Here is a 13405-nt window from a genome sequence, read left to right on the forward strand (position 1 = left end):
GCATCCTATTGTCAAACATTTGGGATATTTGTAGTTTTGCTATTACTACAAATAATCATGACTACTATCATGACTACTTTTGTACTTGTCTTTAGTGCTCATATGTATGCATTTCTGCTGGGATGTACCTGGGAGAAGAATGTTCCTTGTCACTAGATGCTGCTAATCAGATTTCTAAATGGTTATACCAAGGTGGTACACACCCACCATCAGCTGGAACATTCTCATAGCTTCATGTCTTTAAAGCATATTATTATAAATCGAATCTGTTTAGAGTGGTAGGCTCAAGATTTAACACGAGTACCCTTTCCTTGGCAGGACCTGGTCTTTGATTTCTGTCCTTCTCCCTCTTTGAGGAGAGGCTGTTAGTCTTTTCAGAGCCTCCCAACCTCTCAGTCATGTTTACTGGGATGGGCAGATACCTCAGGAGAGAATGCAGCCTCAGTTGCTGGGATCACCTCTCTGGGTCCCTACTTCTCTCCTATCTTAATCCTATCATTCTTTATTGCCTTGTTAAACTGGCTGAGCCTGAAACAGGCATGTTTCTATATCTTCATCAGCTTGAATAGCTCTTAAGAGGAGACAGGTCCATGCTATTCCAGAAGCTGAAATTTTAGGAGACAATATTAGCTGACCACTCTCAGGAAACTCAGATCAGCAGATTTAAAAAAAAAAAAAAACAGAATCTAGAAGATTTTAAACTTGTACCTAAAAGCTTGACCTATTAACCTACTCACATATATATATATATATATATATATATATATATATATATATAGAGAGAGAGAGAGAGAGAGAGAGAGAGAGAGGAAGGAGAGACAGGGAGATGTGTGCGTGCACGTGGGCATGCATGTGTGTGTGTGTGTGTGTATATAAAATATGGACTCAAAAGATTAGGTGCTCTTTAAAAGTGCATCTATAAGTTCATTTTGTCTTTGTCTTCAACTGATCACACTGGGCTTGGAGAAACCTAGCCAAATAATGTAGGACCAGGATCCTATCGACCACATACACTGACCACAGTACATTACAATTAGAAATCATTAAACCACGTACACCTGAAGAAACCATTATTTTTTTAAGTAACAGTGATATTAGAGAGAATAATGGAAATTTATTAAACTCTTACAACCGAGGGACTATATAAATAAGTACTAGGCATCAAAACGTGGGTGACACAGCAAACTAGAAATGAGACCAACAGCCCTTGACGAATACACTGGGAATGAAGTCTAGATTTTAATGCACCAAGAACCAAGTCAACCAAAGTAAAATAGAATGAATGAAATCAACAGTAAAAAGAGAAACTAAATAGAAAACAATCTGCAAATAAATCTAAAGCTTTGGAAAAGTTAAAATTAGATACTGTCAAGAATAAAGAAAAAGAGTAAGTCTCAACAACACTAGGAATAAATAGAGTTCATTATTAGAGATTTGCTGGCGGTTAAGGAAATATTAGGAGAACACCATGGGCTAGAGTGGGCCACTAAGTTCGAAATAGGTTGTTTATATTTTTCAAAAAAACTGGTTAGTGTGGTGAATTATAGTGTGGTGAATATTTCTTAGTCCATGCAGGTAATGCATTTAATAAAATCTCATACTTCTTCATGTGAAAAGAAAAACTCACTTAATCTACAATGAGAAAAGAATTATCCTAATCTGATAAAGAACGTCTGCCAAAAACTTCTATAAGCATCATTATGTTCAAAAGAATATACTGATGATTTTTCCCATTAGTCAGAAACAAGGCAAGCAGTAGCCTCTCTTCCTAACTGCTCAGTGTCCTACTGAAGGTCCTGGCGAGGGTTTGGAAACTTGCTCTGCTGCTTGTAAATCAGGCAGTTTCCATAACAGCCCCCAAGCTTGTTTGCTGGTGGGGGCAGATAATAGTATTTATCTCAGTCGATTGGTGAGAGAATTAAGTGAATCAAGTAGAATGCTTGGGAAGTGCCCACACAGAGCCATCATCCCATCGACGGTGACTGTCCTGAGGACGGTATAGATCAGTCTGTGTTTTTAACCCACCCATATTGACTTCATGATAAACTTCTGGAAATGGAATGACTCCTGGGAATGGAATGACTAGGATGAAAGGGTTTTGCAAGTTTAAAGGATCGATGCACATTGCCAAATGCCTGTCTCGCAGCCTGTCTCTTCCATACACTCACACTCACACTTGTTGAATGCAGTGTGATTCTAGACCCTTCACCCTCATGGATTCAGATATCTATTTAATAAATAGTCTCTACTTTGTCAGTGCTCCACCTATATAGCTTCCTCGACACGCATCCATTTCTCACATCACTGTGTTCTTGCATTTTGGGGAATGTCATGTTTGCTTTCTTTCAAGGTCCTTTTCTTGCTGCCCACTGAAAATAAAGAAATTTATGAAGGCATAAAAAGATATCTGTGTGTCAGTTACCCGATTCCAAGCCAGTGTGTGTTGAAACGGACCTTAGAGAGACCATCACTACAAAGATTGCCCTACAGATGAACTGCAAGCTAGGAGGTGCCCTCTGGAAGGTGGATATAGAAGTACGTGGGGATTTTGTTGCCTTCTCTTGCTTTCATCTGTCTTTGGTAGAATTTGTTAAGGTCCTATTTAATTGGAAATTTGCTTTGTGTTCTAACTCAAGCTGCTACCTGGTTTAAAATTTAAGTTGCAGAATGCAATGTTCATCATTATCGATTGTTTCCATGGTATTGTACATCGACGGAAGTCAGTCGCAGGATTTGTGGCAAGCATCGATCCAGACTTGATGCGGTGGGTAAGCTTTGGCAGACAGTGTTTAGTGGGGAGCTATCTGGAGGCCAGATAGGAGAGGCGGACCTAACACACATTGTTGGCAAGCTCCATGGGCAAGTTGTTCTTAGAGATGTGCTCTCCTGATCTTCTGGCAAAGTCAGGCTCCCAGAACATTCTGTATGGAAGCCTCTGATCATTCTCTATTGCTGCCTAACAACTATGACAAAATATGGCAGCTTAAGACGACACTCACATGACCATGGACAGTCCTGTGGGTCAGATGTTGGGCACTGCGTGGCTCTCAGGGCCTTACAAGGCCAAGATTTTGTTTTTTGGCTGCACTGCGCAGCATGCGGGATCTTAGTTCCCTGACCAGGGATTGAACCCATGCCCCCTGAGGAGGAAGTGCAGATTCTTAAACACTGGACCACCAGGGAAGCCCCAAGGCTAAGTTAAAAGTGTCACAGAAGCCACATTCTCACCTGGAGGCTTGGGATCCTCTTCCCAGCATACGCCGATGTGGCAGAGCCAATTTTCTTGTGATTGTGGGACAGAGGACCCCACTTCCTTGCTGGCTGTCACCTACAGCTAGTCTCAGCTTCTAGAGTTCCATCCACATTCCTTCTGATGTGCTCCTTGCCTCCCCTCCAACTTCCAACCCGCCAATTCACACTGTGCTCTTGTTCTCTTTTGAATCTCTCCATCTTCCTCTTCTGTCATCAGCCAAAGAAAACTTGCTGATTTTAAAGGAGCTCATGAGGTCGGATATCATCCATCTGGAGACTCTCCTTATCCTAAAGTCAACTGTGCCATATAACATCATCACAGGGGCTAGATCTCAGTATGTTCACAAGTTCCAAGGATGAGGACAGGTAGAATTCTGCCAACCGCAGGATTTGATCAGTGAGCCTCTGCATAGGGACACATGAGGAAGCACTTAGGATATACGTGGGTGAAGACACCTATGGGAACATACCTAGTGGCCTGTAGGTATCATAAGATCTTGTCTTCATACATTTGTATATAATGTACCTGAATAAGGAGATGTGCTTCTATAGCCTATGATTCTCCTTTTCTCCAGGGACCTTCTTTTTTCTGTGCTTAGAGTAGAAAATAAAACCCATAGTGCAGATGGGTTTGCATATTCTTGTGCATTATGGTATGTGGGACAGTCACAAACCACCACTATGTTCAATGTTGTTTGTGGCCCACCAAGTATAATTCCACAGTATCCTTTAAGGATCTTTTTTTTCCAGTCATACTCTAAATACAGTAACATGGATTTACTCTGCCTTTTTTAGTAGAAAATGTTGTGATAATAGGTAAAAAGTTAAGCTTGCATTCATGCAATAGATATTTTTGAGCACTTGCTATGTGTAAATACTGAGAATGCAGCAGTGAAAATGTAAAGCCAAAATACCTGATCCCATCCATCGGAGTACAGATTCAGATGAAGAGGCAAACATACATCATACCCTATCAGGTCATCCTAATACTCTGAAGTAAACAAAAACGCAATAAGGGGATAGAAACTCTAGACAAACAGGTGATTTTACTTGATACATTGAGCAGTGGTCACAATAGCTATTACTGTTTTGAAGCAAACTGCTCCCTCCAAAGCAGATTCATATGGATGAACCATTGTTTAAGACATTGAACTAGAAGTAGGAGTCTCCAGAAAAACACTGGGTTTGCACTTTGTGGAATTCCCCAGGAGCTGAAACAATATGAGTCATATGTATTCAAAGCATGTATAATTTGTAGTTAATGTTAACAAATGTTTCCATTCTTACTCTTTGTGTGCATGCAAAATGTTACAAAATGCCTAAGATATGTGAAGAGACCAATACTTGGATCTCTACAGCAGGATGAAGAATGGATCTTTAATTGGGTCCTCAACCACTGATAGTGAATTTTTTTTGGTCATGGATTAATTTCATCATTTTGATTCTGAATTAATCTTGTTTTCCAAACTAATGGCTTATTTTTCTCCATACAGGTGGTTCTCTCAATGCATCATCCAGCAATCGGGGCAGGAGCTTGTCAATGGGCTGACAACCTGTTTGCATAGTCAGTGCCTGGTGGAAGCTGGAGGGCTTGAGTCTATACTGGTGGAGATACTGTCCCCCCACCTGGGACATCTGGCAATGAGTGAAAACATTTTTCATTGTCACAATGGGGATAGAGTGCTAGGGATGCTGTTAAATGTCTTACCATGCATGGGACAGCAACACTCCCTGTCCCTGACCACCACAAAGAATTATCTGGCTCAAAATTTTCATACTGTTGTTAAGTATGGACTAGACTGAAGATTTAAGCAGTGTCCTGAAAGCTACCATGTTGACAAATGAACATAGAAGTTGTCAAAAACAGTGGCCACTTTGTTCCAAGTTATGGTTTATTTATATGTGTTTCTGACTTCCTTTCAGCTGCCTTGAAGCTCTGGTATGAACAAAATTCATCTCTGCCACATTCTACCATTGTGCATCGAGTTGGAGTGGGAGATGGACAGTTTCAAGCACTGATTGACCAAGAACTAAAACAGATGGAGTCCTACTTAGAAAATGCTTACAGAGGACACAAGTGGGTATATTACTCATTAAGTGCAGATTTTGTAAGCTTTACATTTTAGTTTCCGGGGGCAGGGGGAAATATCTACAACAGTTGTGATGTGTGAATTGGAAAGCTGGATACAGAGGGCTTCAGTGGATGGGTGGGGAGAAAAAAACAGACCCTTCCCACTTTGTGTTCCATGCCCATGTCAGAGGAGAAAGCAGAACTGAAGCCTTGCAGTAGCAGGTTGTTTCCCCATATGGAACCGCATGATTCTTCTCTTTTTCTAATCTCCTTCCAAACCTTGATGGAGGAGGGCTTGCTAACCTCAGATATTCCTAAAAATCCATGAACATAGCCTGTCAATGGTTTGTACTATCCAGCTCCTTTATCCTGGAGTTCTGTACGTCCCAGGACTGGGGATTCCTCTCAGTTCCCTTCTCTGGCTTCACCTGTTTGTCAGTGAAGCCTGGCGCCCAGCACAGACAGTACTAGTAATCCTGACTTTGGGAGGAAGGGACCCTTCCCCTAGGATCTGAATGGCTATGAATAGAAACCTCCTCCTTTACTTCCTGAATCAGGCTCTTGGAGCTAAGACAGTAAAATTGGGGTGTGTGGAGAGATACCATCTGCAGACTCCTTTTAATGGCTCCTATGTGTGGGCTGTTTTCGACACTCTGAATGCTTCTGAGATAATGCAAAGCAAACAGAGTGACATTGATCTTAATCTTTTAAGTGTCAGACTAACTTTCATCGTGGTGAAGAAACAAACATCAGATTTTTTATTGAAAAGGATGAAGACTTGACAATCCATCTCCAGGAACAGTTATTGATTTAGAGGTGACTAGGATGGAATGGTAAGCCATCTTTCTTTATTTTAAAGATTCCTTTTTATTTAAATAGTAACAGAGTTTTTTAAGGTTTGCATGATTTGGACGAGAAAGGAAGAATTGACCTAAAGAAGGTTAAAAATGATAGGTATATTAGATGATAATTTTTTCTGTCTTCAATCATTTTGTTTTTCAGAGAATTTTAAAAACAGACAAATATTTATTGATCGTTCTATGATTCAGTTGTTAGGAAGAAGGCTAGAACTTCTGGTTAACTTTAGACTTCTAAGTGAATTATGCAAATAAGAAAGTTATGCAAAACCACAGCAAGAAATAAAACAGGACATTCATACCAACTGATAGGGAGAAATGAATTAAATTTGAAGGCAGAAACATTGATTTTTCTAGTAGAAGGCATGAAAGGATTGAAGAAAACAAAGCAAATGAAAAGTACAATTAACATAAAGTATAACATAAAATGACATAAACATTCAATATTTACAATAAATTGGTTAACCTTACCACTTATATAACTTAGTTTGAATATATTCTGGTGATTTGCAGAGATGGATATTCCGATCTTTCCCTAAATCTCTGAATCACATTACCTATGACCATGTCTAACATGATAATTTGATGTTTGCTGCCTCTAGGCATCAGTGCATATGCTTGTGAGTTTAAATCCCATGAGTGTTATTGTCAATGATTTCACTGTCCTTTGTGGATTTGCTTTAGCAAATCATTGCTCAAAATTTAGCCAGGCTTCTAAATATAAAGGAAACTCTGTATCATAGATTTCTGTAAATTGTTACTTCAAAGACTAGGTTTGCTACATTGTTTTTCTTCTAAAATAAGCTTGATACCAATTATGTTCTATAATTCTAGGTATGACTTTTTTATTGTGAGTCAGTCTGTGAAAGAAGGCACTGGCACTGGCACTCCCACTCATTATAATGTCATCCATGACATGCTTTACTTGAGCCCAGATGCAGTACAGAGTCTAACTTACATACTATGCCACATGTATTACACTTTTTTAGTAAGTATTCTTTTTCTTTAATTTGGTAATGTGCATCTGTTAATCCTATACTCCTAATTTATTGCTCCCCCCTGCACTTTCTTCTTTGGAAACCATAGGTTTGTTTTCTGTCGCTGTGAGTCTGTTTCTGCTTTGTAAATAAAAATAAGTTCATTTGTATGCTATTTTTTGGGTTCTACATGTAAGTGATATCAAATAATATTTGTCTCTGATTTACTTCACTTAGTACGATAATATCTAGGTCCATCCATGTTACTGCAAATGGCATTATTTCATTCTTTATGAATGAGTATTATTCTATTGTATACACCTACCATATCTTTGTCCATTCATCTGCTGATGGACATTTAGGTTGCTTTTGTGTCTTGGCTATTGTAAATAGTGCTGCTATGAACATTGGGGTACATGCATATTTTTGAATTAGAGCTTTCATCTTTTCTGGATATACGCCCAGGAGTGGGATTGCTGGGTCATATGGTAGCTCTGTTTTTAGTTTTAAGGAGGCTCCGTACTGTTCTCCATAATGGCTATGGTATTTTTTGATACTGATTTTCCTTCAGATCTGTGAAACTGTTCAAAATTGAATCTACTTTTTGAACCTTGGATATCCATAAAAATTTAAACTTAGGGAAAGTAGATATAAAGGTAAAAAAAAATTTTTAGTTGATCTTTCTCCTAAAGGGTATCATCCGAGTTCCTGCTCCTTGCCATTATGCCCATAAGCTGGCTTACCTGGTGGGCCAGAGTCTTCACCAAGAACCACATGGATCTCTGTCAAAAGTCTCTTTTACCTTTAACATAGAGAAGAAAGCATGATGGGATGTTGAAAACCACAATTTGTAAATTTATTTTCTCATTCTGCATCTGTACATCTGAAATTTTTTTCCTAGATGCACGATCAGAGTTTAAAACCATTCTTGACTGGACATGGATGAGACTCCAAGTGTGTTATGCTATTTTCAATACTACCACTAACTTAACATGAGGCTTCTCTTCTCCAGGCGGGAGAACTGACAGTGAGAGTTTTGTTTTACAATTTACCTCTCAAATGTGTTACAAGGACTTTATGATTAAACATGCCTGAATATTCTGTACTCCAAGCAATGCTGCTCTAATTGTAAAGGTTGGGGGACTTCCCTGGTGGTGCAGTGGTTAAGAATCTGCCTGCCAATGCAGGGGACACGGGTTCGAGCCCTGGTCCAGGAAGATCCCACGTGCCGTGGCACAACTAAGCCCATGCGCCACAACTACTGAGCCCACATGCCACAACTACTGAAGCCCACGTACTCTAGGGCCCATGCCCTGCAACAAGAGAAGCCACCGCAATGAGAAGCCCGTGCACCACAATGAAGAGTAGCCCCCACTCACCACAACTAGAGAAAAGACTGCACACACCAATGAAGACCAAACGCAGCCAAAAATAAATAAATAAATAAATAAATAAATTTTTTAAAAAAGGTTGGTCATTAGTCACATGGAGAATATATATATCTATGAACAAGTAAATTCTACTTGGAAAATCATACCTACTTTATTTTTGTAACATCCTTTTTCTCAAGGACAACAAAGACATAAAAGTGGCAAAATTAAATGGGAATTTATTTGTGTGTAATATTTTGTATGAAAGAAACAACCTATGTATGAAATAGTTTGTTCTTTGTACCTGCATGGGAATCTGAATTTTTTCTGGTGGAGCTGCAGTAAGGAGAGCTTTGCGATTTAAAAGTTGGTGGCTCAGGAATGTAATATTTTGTCACTTTTTCCACAAAGAAGGTAAATTAAGGGCTTTGTTAGCATTTCTGTTTAATTCATTCTCTTGTGCATGTCTAAGAGTGACATTATTGTGTTAGCTGTATCATCATCAGAAGAAAGTCTTGAATAAGTTGTTTAAATGAAGCTATCATGTTTTTCCTGAAAGCAGACACATTTTTTTTCTCTCTCCACTTAAAACTATCTTTAAATAGACTTAAGAAACAATATGAGGGACTTCCCGGTGGCTCAGTGGTTAAGAATCCACCTGCCAATGCAGGGGAGACGGGTTCAAGCCGTGGTCTGGGAAGACCCCACATGCCGTGGAGCAGCTAAGCCTGGGCGTGACAACTACTGAGCCTGCACTCTGGAGCCCGCGAGCCACAGCTACTAAGCCCACACACCACAACTACTGAAGCCCACACGCCTAGAGCCCATGCTCCACAACGAGAAGCCACCGCAATGAGAAGCCTGTGCACCACAATGAAGAGTAACCCCCACTCACCGCAACTAGAGAAAGCCCGCACACAGCAACAAAGACCCAACAGAGCCAAAAATAATTAATTTATTTATTTATTTATTTATTTATTTAAAAAACAATATGTGAAACTTTTGTTCTCTTATACTCCTAGAGTGTTTTTTTTTTTGAGGTGGGGTAGTTAGGGGGCTTCAAATACATCAAAAAGGATATGTTTAAAAACAATATAATTGCTTTGATTATAGGTTAATCAATTTAGGTTTGCAATTTGAACCCATCTTATAAGAAACAAAATTAAAACAAGTCTTTTAAATATACTGTAATCCAGGTAACGTCCTACCTAGCTGTATTGCTAATAATGATAAATATAATATAGGATATGGTCTCCATGATTAAAGATAACACATTCTTTTCTAAAGCTAGAATTTGATTTATGATAATACATTTATGGTAGTACATTTCTAGAGAGCTACAAAAATCACTTGGAACAAATTCAAAGTAATGAGAACTTTCTGAACATTTCTTATAAATGCAATACAAATATTATTTATTCACAAAACTATAATGTCTAGAATTATAAATTTAAAATGTGATTCAATAAAGGTATTCATGTTAAAATCACTGAATTCAGTCTTGTTATTAAAAATATGGTCTTGGGCTTCTTAATCTACTGATTAGAAAAAATTGTTGCTTTTGTAAGATGAATAGAAATATTGTGACCAGGACACCATCTGACTTTATTAGCCTACTAGTCCTTTATAAATTAGATGAAGGAAACTGGGTATCAAATATTTCTAGGGGAAAGTGGGCTTCCCTGGTGGTGCAGTTGTTGAGAGTCCACCTGCCGATACAGGGGACACGGGTTCGTGCCCCAGTCCAGGAAGATCCCACATGCCATAGAGCAGCTGGGCCCGTGAGCCATGGCCACGAGCCTGTGCATCTGGAGCCTGTGTTCCACATTGGGAGAGGCCACAGCAGTGAGAGGCCCGCATACTGCAAAAAAACAAAACAAACAAAATATATTCCTAGGAGAAAGCTTTATTGTTCCAAAGGCTTATAGATAAACTTTCTCCAGTGTATCATAGTACCTAAGTTTCACGTTACTGAGTAGCTTAGGAATGAATTTGGCCTAAGCAGCAATATAATATATAATCTAAGAATAATGAATTTCCTGACTCTGAGTTAGAGGTCTGATGTGGGCATTACTGGGCTAAAATAAATATCAGCAGGGCTGCATTCCTTTCTGGAGGCTGTAGGAGTCTGTTTCCTTCATTCTAGCTTCCAGAAGTTGTCTGCATTCCTTGCCTCCTGGCCCCCCTTCCATCTTCAAAGCCTGCAATGGCCAACGGAGTCATTCTCATACCCCACTGACACTGACTCTTCTGCCTCCCACTTCCACTTTTAATGGCCCTTGTGAAGATGTTGGGACCGCTTGGATAATCCAGGATATTCTCCCTATTTTAATGTTAGCTGATAGGCAGCCTAGCTCCATCTGCAACCTTAATTCCCTTTCCCCATATAAGGCAACATTTGGGTAGAATCCAAGGATTAGAACATAGACATCTTTGGAGGGGCCATTAACCTGCCACAGAGACATTGTCCAGGGCTGAGCGTGTCGGGGAACAGGGACACATGTGAATGTAGGAACTCCTTCCTCCAATGGGTGCCTCAGAATAAGAGAGACTTAGGGGAGCACCCACTGGAGTCTCAGGCAGCACAGCTCTTGAGCACCTGCCCCATGACCTGCACCCCTCTCCTCATCATTCTCCTCCCTCTCTGCATAGGTGAGGGCTGACCTGTTCTGGGTGGAATATTTGTGGGGGACCCCTCAGTTCTGCCCTGTACCCTCATTCACTTGGCTCACTCTTCCCTCTCTCCCTCTAGGGTCTTTGGCCCAGGCAGGGCTGACTTAGCCACCCTCAGCATCCAAGGGCCCAGGACAGATGGCCACCATCACCTGTACTGGAAATAGCAACAATGTGGGCAACCAGGGAGCAGCTTGGCTGCAGCAACACTCAGGCTGTGTCCTCACACTCCTGACCCACAAGTATGTTAACCGACTCTCAGGAATCACAGAGAGATTCGTGGGCTCTGGGTCAAGGCAGACTGGCTTCTCTCTCTCTGGTCTCCAGCCTGGAGATGAGGCTAATTATTAGTGCTCAGCATGGGACAGCAGCTTGGTGCTTGCATTGTGCTCAAGGTCCACAGGGAAGTGAGAGAAAGACCTTTGGGCTTCAGGCTACCTACTCGCTGCCCAGAGCATCGGGGAGCAATGGATCCCTGAGGAGATATGGAGTAGACAATATTGGGTACTTGAAGGGGCTTTTTAAAGTCGGGACTGCCAACAAAACTCAATAAATCCAGTTAAGGATGTTTAGAATTACTCATTCAAAAATATTTATATGCAGCACAGTTCTAAACCTACTGGGATCTACTTGATGATGTGTATTACATGTATTTATTAATGAAGAGGAGCTAGGTTAAATGTTTATTTAACCTCCGATTTTTTTTCCATAAAGGAACTGTAAACAATTAATGCCAAGAATAGCTAAAGGGACATTTACTTACCCAACTTCTTCCTAACAATCTTTCAATTCCATGCAATGATCTAATTTTTCAGTCCTGTGGATTATCCACCATTACAGCATATATTGGCCACTTCCTGGGGTCCCTAACGCTAGAACAGTAATGCTCTCACACAGCTTATGTTTTTGGATGTCAGTCTCTTCAATTGTGCCTCCAAAGCCCCACCTTCACCTTTTTCTACCAGTCCCTGAACACAACGGTGTGAGAATTAGAAGGGTGCCTTGGGAGCACAAATTGAGTTAAATCCCCAGTGAGGGTTTGGGCTTGGGGGAAGCATTTAGGACACAGAAACCTGACCCCAGAGGGTGATATCTTTAGGATTTATGGAAATGAGCTAGAAGGAGAAATGAGGGGGGAAATGCTCTAGGTGTTGGTAACAGCATATGTCAACAACAGAAAAAAAATTTTTTGGTTGTTCATCCAAGTAAATAATAGAATTTGCACTGGGCCTAAGTGTGGCAGATGGCGGTAGGGACAGGGTCAGGAGAAGTGACTCTAGATGTGTCTGGATGAGATGAAGGAAGGGTGCAGCCATGTTGTAAAGTTGACACATTCTAAGAAGTATGCATTTGGCTGTAGAGGTCATGTGGAGCCTGAGCTAGTCAGAGTTCTCTAGAGAAACAAAAAGAGATAGAAGGAGATTTATTATGAGGAATTGGCTCACATACTCAGGGCTGTGCACATGCTCAGGAAAGACCTGGGAAGGTTCTAAGCTCTCACCTCTGGCTGACCTTGCCATTCTGCACAAGCAGGAAGTGAAGGCTTAGGTGGGGATTTCCACTGCCTGGCTGAGTGTTAAGACAAAAATCCCCATGCTCACAGAGCCCCTCAGTAAAGATTGGGTGACTTCTTGGTTCCAGGCTGTTAATGAAATCTCTATCCAGTCAACAAATGACCACCAAGTAACCAAACAGGGACGACAGTGGTCACACACGACACAGAATACACTTTAGTGAATTCCCCCAGAAAAGTCAATAGCAAAAAACAACAAAAGAAAAAAAAACCCAAAACAAAAAACAAACCAAGGGCTTCCCTGGTGGCGCAGTGCTTGAGAGTCCGCCTGCCGATGCAGGGGACACGGGTTCGTGCCCCGGTCTAGGAAAATCCCACATGCCGCGGAGTGGCTGAGCCCTTGAGCCATGGCTGCTGAGCCTGCGCATCCGGAGCCTGTGCTCCACAACGGGAGAGGCCACAACAGTGAGAGGCCCACGTACTGCAAAAAAAAAAAACAACAAAAAAAAACAAGTACAAAAAAAGAGCATAACAACAAATCCTGGGGAAGGGTGAGAATCTGATTCTCAGAGTTTCCATGTGATATTAATTTAAATGTCCAGTTTATGCCCCCCCACCAAAAAAAAGAAGAAAGTAAAAAAAGTGTCCTACGTGGTCCAGAAAAGAGTTGACATAGTAGGGCTGAGACTGCT

General features: G+C 40.8%; 1 pseudogene across 1 annotated transcript in view; it reads left to right on the forward strand.

Moving 5' to 3' along the window:
* LOC309801729 (piwi-like protein 3) overlaps positions 1 to 7984 on the forward strand; it is a 34861-nt pseudogene extending 26877 nt beyond the window's left edge. Inside the window, exons 9-15 of the transcript in view lie at positions 2351 to 2535; positions 2661 to 2764; positions 4746 to 4816; positions 5176 to 5329; positions 6036 to 6156; positions 7015 to 7168; positions 7850 to 7984. The product of the transcript in view is annotated as a piwi-like protein 3 (transcript). The remainder of the gene's footprint in view (positions 1 to 2350; positions 2536 to 2660; positions 2765 to 4745; positions 4817 to 5175; positions 5330 to 6035; positions 6157 to 7014; positions 7169 to 7849) is intronic.
* The last annotated feature ends 5421 nt before the right edge of the window (positions 7985 to 13405 follow it).

The sequence above is a fragment of the Mesoplodon mirus genome, assembly GCF_964341445.2.
Source record: "Mesoplodon mirus genome assembly, contig: SUPER_3_unloc_5, whole genome shotgun sequence".
NCBI lineage: Eukaryota > Metazoa > Chordata > Mammalia > Artiodactyla > Ziphiidae > Mesoplodon > Mesoplodon mirus.